We start from the raw sequence: 11,544 nt of genomic DNA, 5'->3' as shown, positions 1-11,544 counted from the left end.
GGATGCCCTAGTTAGTCTCCTCCCTGGTGAGCTTCTACATGATGATGGTCTTCTCTTGAGAGGCAGATGGTATCATGTCCAGGAACTGGGGAGGGACGAGAATCTGCGTCAACCAGCCATTGTGGTACCCTTGAGGGTACCACAAAGTGTCCTCTGCTCAGTCATGGCAGTGGTGACATCAGGTGTTCCCGTGGTAATAAGGATGGAGCTGGAAGGCTCAGAGAGACTAGCACCGAAGCCACTCCAGCCACAGCCCTAGTGAGGAATAAAGAGCTGCATTGGATGTATCTCTATTTTTTCCACATGTGGAATCCCAGTGATTTAATTGTCTGCTTTGTCACTTATATTAAAAAATAAAAGCTTTTCTCCATGCCTGGTCTTCATAAATGTAATTTAATAGCTATATAAGTAATACAATGGAACTGTAAACAGAAATATAATTTTAATTCTATCTATTCCTTCCAATAGGTATATAATTTACATGATATTCATAATTCATCTTATCGAGTCACCAGACATTTTAATTTTTCCCAATGGAAAGTGGGGTTATTGGGTCAAAAATCTATGAACAGCTCTTGCTGTGTATTATACAAAATCCATTCTCAAAAGAATTATTCCAAGTCACTCTACCAGCTAAGTGTGGGTACATGTGTATGGACATTTCACTTAACATGCAGGAGATCCTGTCTTTGGTACTATTATCTTATTTCTCTTTTTCTTATATAATAGGTGTTACATGTTACCTTAGGATATCATATAAGTTAAAATCTGAATTTCAGAAGGAATAAGTAAGACTTAAGAAAGGAGAGAAAAATGAAAGCTTCCAAGTGTGTAATTTTTCTGTTTCTAAATCTTTTGAAAGTTAGCACTATTAATGTATACTATTTATAGTTCTTTCCCCTGTTTTAGACACTGTAACTTAAAGAGAAGAATGTAATCTTGCATGGACATGCTATTCTACCAGTAAAGGCTGGTATTAAAGGCATTAAAACAAAGACGCAAATCTGTCATTTTATACTCCACCAAAAAACAGATATACCTGGTGAAAGACAAAGCTGTAAGGAACAGAAGGTAAGAGTCAGAGGAGGCAAAACCTAGAGATTTCATTTGAGAGGTTTTACAGAGTCACAACGAAGAAAGGTCAATATTTATGAACCAATACCATTCAAAAATACCCCAGACTTTTCTGATACTTGACCACCTACCTTCCCTGCTCCAAGGTGTGAATCCGTCCTTAAGACAAGTATCGAAACTGTGAATCTACAGGGTGCTTCCTTAGGAAGCAGTAATAGGCTGAGGTGGGCTATGTGGCCCTTGAAGAGGACTCTGGAACAATCTTTAACTCTGGAATTCTGCCAAGAATGAGGCACAGCTCTGGGCTAGACTTAGGACAATGAAGACTGAAATGACTGACACATTTAAACAGTTGTGGTCAGACTGCAAAGCTGAGCAGCCCTAAAATAGCTTGCATGCAAACTTGATAGACTATTTTCAACTCCTTGCTTGTTTATCAGAGTATGTAGTTTTCATTAAAGCACTCAGCAGGTTCTATGATGATTATATTCCAAATGCCAGACTCTAAACTCTTTGATTTCTACAATTCACCCATAGGATTTTATTGTTAAGTATATATAACAGAAAATTTAAAAAAGACAATTTTAACCAAAAATTATTCTATAATTATTCTACAAGAGTATTGAAGGTGATATATGGGAAATACTTAGTATATTCAACCCTTCATTCATTCAACAAATTTTTACTGAGTCCTATTAGGCATTAGAAAAATTCAGTGATGCATAAATGTCCTTGCCCTCTGGGAGCATACATTTTCAGAGGTGAACAAGAGAGGGCAGACAAATAAATAGTAAATAATTAAACTAATATATAATTTATGTAACAAAAATTATGGTGAATTTTCAAAGATCGCATAAAGAAATGAAATGCAAGATGACAAAGCTGAGGAGGTGGGAAGATCCTAAACGAGATGGCGCTTTGCACTTTACAGAGCTTATCATTTCCAAGATCTATGCAGCCCTTGCTTCTTCCTCTGGCCTGCACCAGTCTACAGCCCTGCAACGCCCCCACGCAGCGTGCACACACAGTACACCGTCATGCGTAAACACTCCCCTTTTCTGATGACCCCAAGACTTAGCTCAGTATTATGAGACTAGAAAACCCTACTTTGTGTTTTTTCTTGTAGATTTTATTTATTTATTTGAGAGAGAGAGTGAGAGAGAGTTCACAAGCAGAGAGGAAGGGTAGAGGGAGAAGCCATCTCGCCGCTGAGCAGGAAGCCTTATGAGGGACTTGATCCACAACCCCCAGGGATCGTGACTTGAGCTGAAAGTAGATGCTTCACCAACTGAGCCACCCGCATGGCCCTAGAAAACCCAACTTTAAAGAAACTGCAGGCAGTAGGCCCTCCTAGCTGCCCCAATGATACTTAGTTGTTGAAAGTGCAGCTTGACATCTTTTTCCACTCACCATTTTAATCTCTCGTAGCACATTAACCAAAAACAAACAAACCAAAAAAAACCAAAAAACAAAAAACAAACCACTGAACAAAGAGGATTTGAGAGAAAGAATAGCTAACTTTAAACACACAGAGAGAAAAAACTTGGGGGTGGAGCACTCACCACAGCTCTCACCACGCACTCCTGTAGAACAGGCCATTCACGCTGGCCACTGAAAGTCGCTACCCGTTCACTGCCGACTTGGAGGGCGTGGAATCCACTCTCCCCTGGTTAGAAGTAATCTAACTCTCCTTCTCAGGGCAGTCCTCACCAACTCAAAAGAAAGTAGATAAATCTCGTCTGGGAACTTGCGCCTGGAGGCTGCTTTCGGCAAGTCTCTGGGAGAAAGAAGGTTCAGGAAGCCCAGCAATGGGGATCACACCAACTGCACACATCTCACCAGGGCTGGGAGGGTGAGGAGGAAGGGCAACTTCCGGCTTTGACTCTCACACACTCCCACCTGTGGTGCTTGAATACATGGATGAGCAGGGTGGCCTTGTTGTCTCGCATGAAAACCAAGAGTCACGTTGTAATCCTGTAACTCTGCCCCCAAGGAACAGGTCTTAATTTTGTATTCTGGCAAAACTTCAGATAAAATGAAGTCACAGAAAAGAGCTCAAAGATGCCATAGATTCTCGTTGGCTCTTTCTGGCCACAGCTTAAAAGAGATACCCATGAGGCCTCCTTAATTGGACTCACTTGGGATGATTGAACCTTAAAGAGGAAGCAAATGAGTAACAGGTTTAGTTTTTGTTTTTAAATAATATGCAGTCACCAAGAAAGAACTGCAATTCAATTTAATCCCATTAATTATCTGGAAGGCTTGTTAAAGTAAGATTTATCCAGAACCCTCGGGTTCTTATATGGTCTGGTAAATCTGCTGATAGATATAAAAACCATGTCTTCACTCAAAGAAATAAATGCCAAAGTGTGATATTTGGGGCTTTGACAGTTAGTGGGAGAGGTCCTGTGATAGCCCCCGACTTCACCCCTCGACAGGCTTTTGATTCAATCCGCGTGAGACAAGCATTGCTGGTGGAGAGCGCTGATGATGCAGCTGCCAGCGATGTAAACGTGTCTTGGTCATTTGTAGGCTATGTATACAACCCGGGTTGGTTTACAGACAACAAAAAGACCAAAAATTAATTTATAGCTGTGGGATAAAAATGTAATTAAGAAGATTTTTAAAATCTGTCATTCCCAAGCACAGCAGCCACCCCAGCGGTGTCTGGCTTACAGTTGCCAAAGGATCTGCTGCTTGTGTCTTGGGCCGTGTGGGTGGGCGTTAAGGATCCCATATGGTACGATGCTCATTTCTGCATTCGAAGCAGACAGCAGGTGGACTGCCTTCCGACCGTCTAACAGGCAAAACCACTACAAATTCCAAAATCTGGTGGGCAATGTAAAGCCTTGAGTGGAAGGGCACTGAAGGAGAAATTAGCACTTCCTATATGATGATGATAACACTCTAATGGTAGAGTATTTGAAATTATTTTTTAAAGAATATTTTATTTATTTATTTGACAGAGAGAGAGATCACAAGTAGGCAGAGAGGCAGATGGGGGGGCGAAGCAGGCTCCTCGCTGAGCAGAGAACCCAATATGCGGCTCGATCCCAGGACCCTGAGATCATGACCCGAGCGAAAGGCAGAGGCTTAACCCACCGAGCCACCCAGGTGCCCCGAGTATTTGAGATTATTAAATAAATGTATTTCTAGCTCCCGATTGACTTATCAGAGCCACGCAGTGTAAAGATTACCTTTCTGGAGTGCATGGGTGGCTCAGTGGGTTAAACCTCTGCCTTCAGTTCAGGTCATGATCTCGGGGTCCTGGGATTGAGCCCCGCATCAGGCTCTCTGCTCATCGGGGAGCTTGCTTCCCCATCTCTCTCTGCCTGCCTTCCTGCCTACTTGTGATCTCTCTCTCTGTGTCAAACAAAATCTTTAAAATAAATTTACCTTTCTGCCATTCAAATTGAGCAAGGAGGTTGAGTGGCTTAAATGCAGTCCCCATAGAAAAGAGGAGGAAGGAGAAAGTCTGCTCTGCTCAGTACCTTGAAATCATGGGTAAGTGTGGGGAGGCAAAGTACACTATTTGCCATGTGAACTGACTGGTCTGGGAGCAAAAGATTATTATATAGGTTTGACTAAAAAAACAAAATCAAACGAAGTTTTTGACACAATCCCCAACTGGAATATTAGAATGAGACCTCTATGCAAAGGATGCTGCCAACCTCTGAAAAAGTGTTCAGATGGGTGGGTTGAGTTAAAGTAGAAGAAAAGACAGTGCTCCTTGTTCCCTACAGTGTGTGCCTGTAATAATCCAGAAAGATGGGACACCTGGATGGCTTAGTTGGTTAAGCGTCTGCCTTTGGCTCAAGTCCTGATTCCAGGGTCCTGGGATCGAGTCCTGGATCTGACTCCCAGCTCAGCACAGAGCCTGCTTCCCCTTCTGCCCCTTCCCTCTACTCGTGCTCTCTCACTTTCTCTCAAATAAATAAATAAAATCTTAAAAAAAAAAAAAGCACTAGGAGTATCTTTTGTTCTAATGTTTGGTCTTTGACCCCATACCTAACACAGGGCTCCTAAATCCCTTGGAATTTTCTAGGTGAATGTTTTTTGTTCCAACGAAGGGACTCTTGATGGGCTCTTGAATGGGTAGTTAGTCACCAGAAAGACCAAGCCATGATAAGAAGCTTAGAATTTTGTGTCCCACCCCACTTTCTCCAGATAAGGGAGAAGGGCTGAAAATGGAGTTAATGATCAATCATTCCTCACCTGTGGAAGCCTCTGTAAAAATCCCAAAAGCATGGGGTGTGAAGAGCACATAGAGGTCCTGGAAGAGTGGGCATGGAAACGCCATGCTCCTTCCTACATACCTTGTCCTACACATGCCTCTCCTTCATCTGGATGTCCATCGGCATCTTTTATCATATTTTTTATAATAAACTGATAACCAGGAAGTAAGCTGTTTTCCTGAGTTCTGTGAGCCACTCTAGCAAATTAATTGAACCCAAGGAGGGGGTTGTGAGAAGTTCTGGTTTGGAGCGTGTGGGTCAAGTACAGTTGACAACCTGGGCTTTCAAGTGGTGTGTGAGGTAGTGTCAGGACAGTTGCAGGGTTGAGCCCTTAACGTGTAAGATCTGATTCTACCTCCAGGTGGATAGCGTCCCAACTAGTTAAATTACAGGACATCCAGGTGATATTGCAGAGAACTGCTTGGTGAAGGAAAACTCCCACACAGCTGTGTCAGAGGTGTTGCGAGTGAGGCAGCAACCTGAGAGGAAAAGAGAATCGTAAGAGGAAGACAGGTTTTCTTTATACCTCCTTTGGGGAAAATATAAGGGAAGGGGGCAATAGCTCGATTATGAAGATGGATTTTTGACTGGCTAAATACTTCCTTGGAAGTCTTTCAAAACCAGAAGACAGTAACGTGGTTTCTTCCACCCCCTCAGAACAGCCCTCTGCTATCTCACAGTGGGTTATGAGAAAGATCTCTTATAGAAAGTATAGAAACTACATTTTCTTTGCACATCTAGATGAAATGTACAAATCACTGTATAATAAGTACTATTATTATCGCCCCCTTTTACAGGTGAAGAAATTGAGGCATAGAAAGAGTAAGTAAATTTCTCAAAGTCAGTGATGGGGTGAGGATTTGAGATCAAGCACTCAAGATATAGAACTCACACTCTTAACCCCTAGACTGTGTATTCTCAAAACCTTCCTCTTGTATGTTATACATTTTAAAGCGCTTCCTACATAGGTTGCTATTAATTTGACCAAGAACAACTCTGAAATTACATTGTTTGATGATAAAAGAACTTATTTACATAAATTGTGCATATATTCTTATACATAGAGAATTATCTTTCATGATATTCATGAGGAGATGGAGAATTGTTGACCCTGGATTGTAGAACTTGGAATGATTTTTAAATTTTTCTCTATTCTTTCTTGTTCAATTGAAATTTTTATAAGATCATGGCTTTGCATTACAAGTAGGAAATACAGTGAGGCTTGTATTAATAAGGAGAGAATTGGCTTCACTACAATAATAAATCTCAAAAACTCAGTGGCTTAACACATGCAATTTTCTTTTCTGCTGCAGATTGGGCAGCTTCCTTTTGAATCATAACTCAGCAATTGGATCTACTTCTTACAGTTCCACAACTTCAATCAATCCTTGGTTTCTAGAGTCATAGAGGAAAAGGATAAAGGAGAATGAAGAATTTATATCTGCTCTTAAATGCCTCCATTGGCCCAGAACCGATCATGTGACCTCACTTAAACTATAAGGGGAAGTGTAGTCTATCCTGTGCCCCAGAAGAAAGGAACTGGAAAAAGGAAGCCCAAGTAGTCTCTATCATAATGTGAATTCCACTGTAAGAACTTAATAAAAGAGCATGGCCTCCAGAGTCAGGCTGTCTGGGTTCGTATCCCAGCTTGGGCACTGACTGACTATGTGACTTTGAGGAAGTTATTCAACTTCATTGTGCCTATTTCCTCATCTCTCCAATGAGGAAAGCAGTATTGCTGTGCAGGTTAGATGAGGTTGTATGTTGACAAGCACAGGAGATTGTTCACAGAGATGACCATGCCTGCCCATTTGCACCATGATTTTTCCTCTCCCCCCATAAAAGCATACAGTTTATTACCCTACCCTTGGATCTGGGTCTACCTGTAATTTGCTTTGATAGATAGAATGTCATGGAAGTGATATGTGGCATTTCTAAGTCTAGAATCCAATGATCCTTGCAGCTTCTGCTCTTACTTCTTGGAATTCTGCCCTGGAACCTCCAGATGAAGAAGCCTGGCCTGGCTACTAGAGGATAAGAGGTCAGTGAAGGAGAGACAAGCTGTCCTAGCGGTGGGTCCTTATACCAAGCCGCTAACAGCTACCACCAATTGCGAGACATAGGAGAGGGGACAAGTTAGGTTATCAGAGCTGCCAGATTAATTTGCAGCCACATGCATAACCACAAGCAAGAAAAGCAGAAAAACCATTCAGCAAATTCCATCCCAAATTGCTGACTCACAGAATCATGAGTAAATAAAAGGGTTGTTGTTTTAAGCTACTAAGTTTAGCACAGAGTCTGTCACAGCTTCATCACACTGCTTAACACCGTACCTGGCACATAATAAGTATTTTAATAAATGTCAAATGGTGTTATCACTTCTTCATCTAGTTTTAATCTCATATAAATAAAAGGCAACAGAGATTTCTAATCTCATTTCATAGGTGAGGAAATGAAGGCTCAAAGGTGGTAAATAATTTGTCTGGTATCACAGAGTCCTTAAGGTGTCAACTGAGCATTTCAGATTTGACCTTGTAAATCCTTCTCCAGTGAAGGCCTATTCTCCACAAATACATCCTTTTATGAATAGGAATAGGAACCACAGTGGAATATCTGCTCCTACGGTTTTTAATTTACTAATTTCCCAGCAAAGAGCATAATCAGGCACCCAGTACCCTAGTATTTCTTTTTTATTTTATGATTTTATTTATTTATTTGAGAGAGAGAGAGAGAGAGCACAAGCTGGAGAGGGGAGGGACCAGAGAGAGAAGCAGACTCCCCACTGTGCAGGAAGCCCAACAGGGGGCTGGATCCCAGGACCCTGGGATAATGACCTGAGCTGAAGGCAGACTCTTAACCAACTGAGCCACCCAGGCACCCCCCCCCCCGCCTTGTTAATGACCTTTAGTACCTGTAGCATCAGATTGAACTTTAGAGAAAGGTAAGTAATTTTTTTAATGGCAAAAAAAACAAAAAAACAAAAAAAAAAAACCTAGTTGTTGTTTTGTTTGCTTTGTTTTGTTTTGTTTTGGAGAAGACTTGAAAAAGATGATCTCTTTGAAATCAGAAATGAGATTTGTAGGACATCCATCAGCAGTGATCAAAATTCCCTGAGAATGAGTTCTATTACTTTAGTGATAGACCCCACTGACCTGTCAATCCAAAGTATCTACAACTTTCAAAATCTACTAGTTCCTCACCAATACCTGCAACCATATTTTTGGTCATGCATGCATTTCCATGATTTTTAAAAGTTCTTGCTCTCTCCCAGGTGAAGGATGAGTTCTATTCCATTGAGCCAACAGAGATCTATTTCCTCCACATGTAAATATTTCTAATCCTCCTAACTCTGCCAAAGTAGACCTGCAAATATAGCTAATTCATCTCTTCCATTCATTCCCTCATAAACAATTCTTTGGGAAGTCCTATGGACTTTACCTTCCAACTCTACCTGAAGTACAACACTGCTCACTATCTCAGCTATTACAACCCCTTGTCTAAGATATCAATGTCTTTAACTTGAACTAGCGGTAGCCTCTAATTGCTTCCACTCTCTCTAGAACCGTAACTTTTTGCAATGATGGAAATGTTCTATGCCTACACTTCCAGTGGAAGTATTCTATGCCTACACTTCCAATACAGCTGCCAGTAACCACATATAGCTATTTGAAATGTGTCTGGTGTAACTTGGGAACTAAATTTTATTTCATTTTAATTGATTTAAATTTGAATAACCACATAAGACTAGTGGCTACTATATTGGATGACACAGATAAAGGGCATGGGTCTAATTATGTAACTTGCCTGTTAAAAATCCTCCACTACAATTAAGATAAAATACAAAGTTTCTGCCTGACTTATAAGGTCTCTCATGACCTGGCCCTACCTACCCTCTTCTCCTAGATCAGTGCAAGGACCTTCTTCATGTCTCTTGAATACATCAAGTTCACCCTCTCTGACATCTGTTCTTCCTTCTTCAGTGGGTCTTCACATAATTGACTCCTTCTTCTCATTCCGGTCTCACTACTCAAAAGTTACTTCTTCAGAGCACTTTCTCTAGTCATCAACCCTAAAGTCTGCCCTAAATCCTATTCCATTCAACACATTATAAATCACATGATTATAGCATTTATCATTAACTGAAACTATCTCACAAGTGTATTTATTTCCACGTAATTGTTTCTAGCTTTGATTGTGTCCTCCATCAGAAAAAAAGGGCTACCAAATGCAAAGACTTGGCTTATTTATCACCATCCTAGTGTCTTGATGAATCAGGGAATCTGGGCTCTTGAGGTGAGAGCCCAATGATAATACCAGTGGCATAGTGTTTCTTTGACTATTACATGTTGGGGGTATTACATGTTGTTTTTCCTCTGACTTAGCACTTACTGAGTGCAGCCAGCATGTCCTGAAAAAACAAGAACAAAAACAAAACACAACCTGGTGGATGAGCTTAGACCTACTCTGAGAATGTAGGAGAGCTACGGAAAGCATTTAGCCTTTCTTTCTCTTTCTCTGTAAGATTCTGACTCTCTCTTCTAACTAGTGGCTAAAGAAAAACCTCTGGTGAGAGTGAAATCATGAGCAGTCTCCCACTTTTTCTCATCTCTCGGAATACAGTGAATGTGAATGAAAGATCTCAAGAAGAATGTTCAAAAGCTTGCTGCTCGGACACCAACCTTTGAGAGAAGCTATGGATTGATGGCTGCCTGTGAGGAGGTCTCCAGAAACTGCAGCAATTTTCCAGGTGAGCTCATGATGCTGGTAATGAGACACTGCTGACACAGCTACGTTTGAACTCCAACTCCGGCACTGACTCCCCTGGAAGCTCTCTGATTTCCTGGAGGATCTTTCACAGGGATGTGCCACACTTACCAAACTTTGCCTCATCTAAAAAACCCAGAGTAGGGCATAGAGGGTGGTCACAGTGGTCGCAGTAGGCAATGGCAGGTGGCAATGGCAGAATTTTGTCTACCAGAGTGTTTAGCCTGATTGGCAAGGGAGCAATTTCCATGTCAGTGTGTGTTGGAGCACATGGAGATGTCATGAAGAGTGAAAACTATGCTCTCCTGAATTACGTTGACTGGTATGACTACTCTCTGCTCTATGTGGCCCACGTCAAGAACTTCTCTGCCAGCCAGAGGAGAAGAGGTCTTGAAAGAAAGGAGAAGGGTCCCTGGAGTGGCCTCTCCATTGATGAAAAAGTGGAATGGTACTGCATCAAATTCAATGAGAGCTTTACTGAAATGAAGAGGAGCACGAATGAGTGGAAGACAGTTGGGGGCATGTTCTTCATCGGCTTTGCCATTCTCATTCTGATTTGGGAGAAGCACTATGTGTACGGCCCCATCCCACACACCTTTGAAGAGGAGTGGGTGGCCAAGCCACCAAGAGGATGCTCGACACAAAGGTCAGCCTGATTCAGGGCTTCTCAGCCAAGTGGGACTATGACGAATGAGTAGAAAAACTAGGAGCCCACCACTCACTTATCTGAACCTCACCTTATTCTGCCACCTCCATGCAGCTCAGCGTCTTCACTGGAAACCGTTGCGTTGTAGCATCAGCACTAATAAATGAGCAGTCTATGTGGGGAAAAAATAAAACAATTAAAAACCCAAACTAAAGATGAAACAAAATAAAGCCTAGCAATTTGGTATTTTAGTCATGTTCTTTCATGTGTCTGTACCTATAAGGCAGGTTCACACAGAGTGGTCATGAACTGGTTAAACAGCAGAATTCCTGACTTCTGTAATCAGCGAGAAATGTCTGAGAGAGTTTCACAGAATTAGGACTTTGGTGCAGAGAGGAAAACATTGTAAGTCAAGGATTCATTCACTCATTCATCAACTCCTCCATTCATTCATTTCCTGCAATAAAGATTTAGGAAGCTCCTGCTATGTGTCAATAACTCTGCAGAGCTGTGGGGAAACAGAGATGAAAGCAAGGTAACCAGTGGTTTTTGACCTGAGACAATTCTCTGCCACATTTTTGATAAGAGACCAGCCCTTCCCCAGCATGGCAGCACTGGCCAACTGCAGTGCTCCATTCCCCTGGCCTTAGTGACTTTCCTTTCAAGAATTTTCTTCTGGGACTAATAGCAAAGACTGTCATTTACCTCTGGGGACACCATTCTGAAAACCTAGTACCGTCATAGCCAAAAAATTCATCATGTGGGGGAACAATGTCTGCAGTAGGAATGAAGGAAGCCACTACACAGCCTGAAGCGGTGTGAGGT

General features: G+C 41.7%; 1 pseudogene; it reads left to right on the top strand.

Annotated features, from left to right (window-relative positions):
• The first annotated feature begins 10,252 nt into the window (after positions 1–10,252).
• Positions 10,253–10,767, top strand: LOC132016416 (cytochrome c oxidase subunit 4 isoform 1, mitochondrial-like; annotated as a pseudogene).
• Positions 10,768–11,544: the final 777 nt, after the last annotated feature.

This window comes from Mustela nigripes, chromosome 4, assembly GCF_022355385.1.
Source record: "Mustela nigripes isolate SB6536 chromosome 4, MUSNIG.SB6536, whole genome shotgun sequence".
NCBI lineage: Eukaryota > Metazoa > Chordata > Mammalia > Carnivora > Mustelidae > Mustela > Mustela nigripes.
The sequence above is the reverse complement of the archived record's forward strand: the minus strand, read 5'-3'. Positions and strand labels throughout refer to the sequence as shown.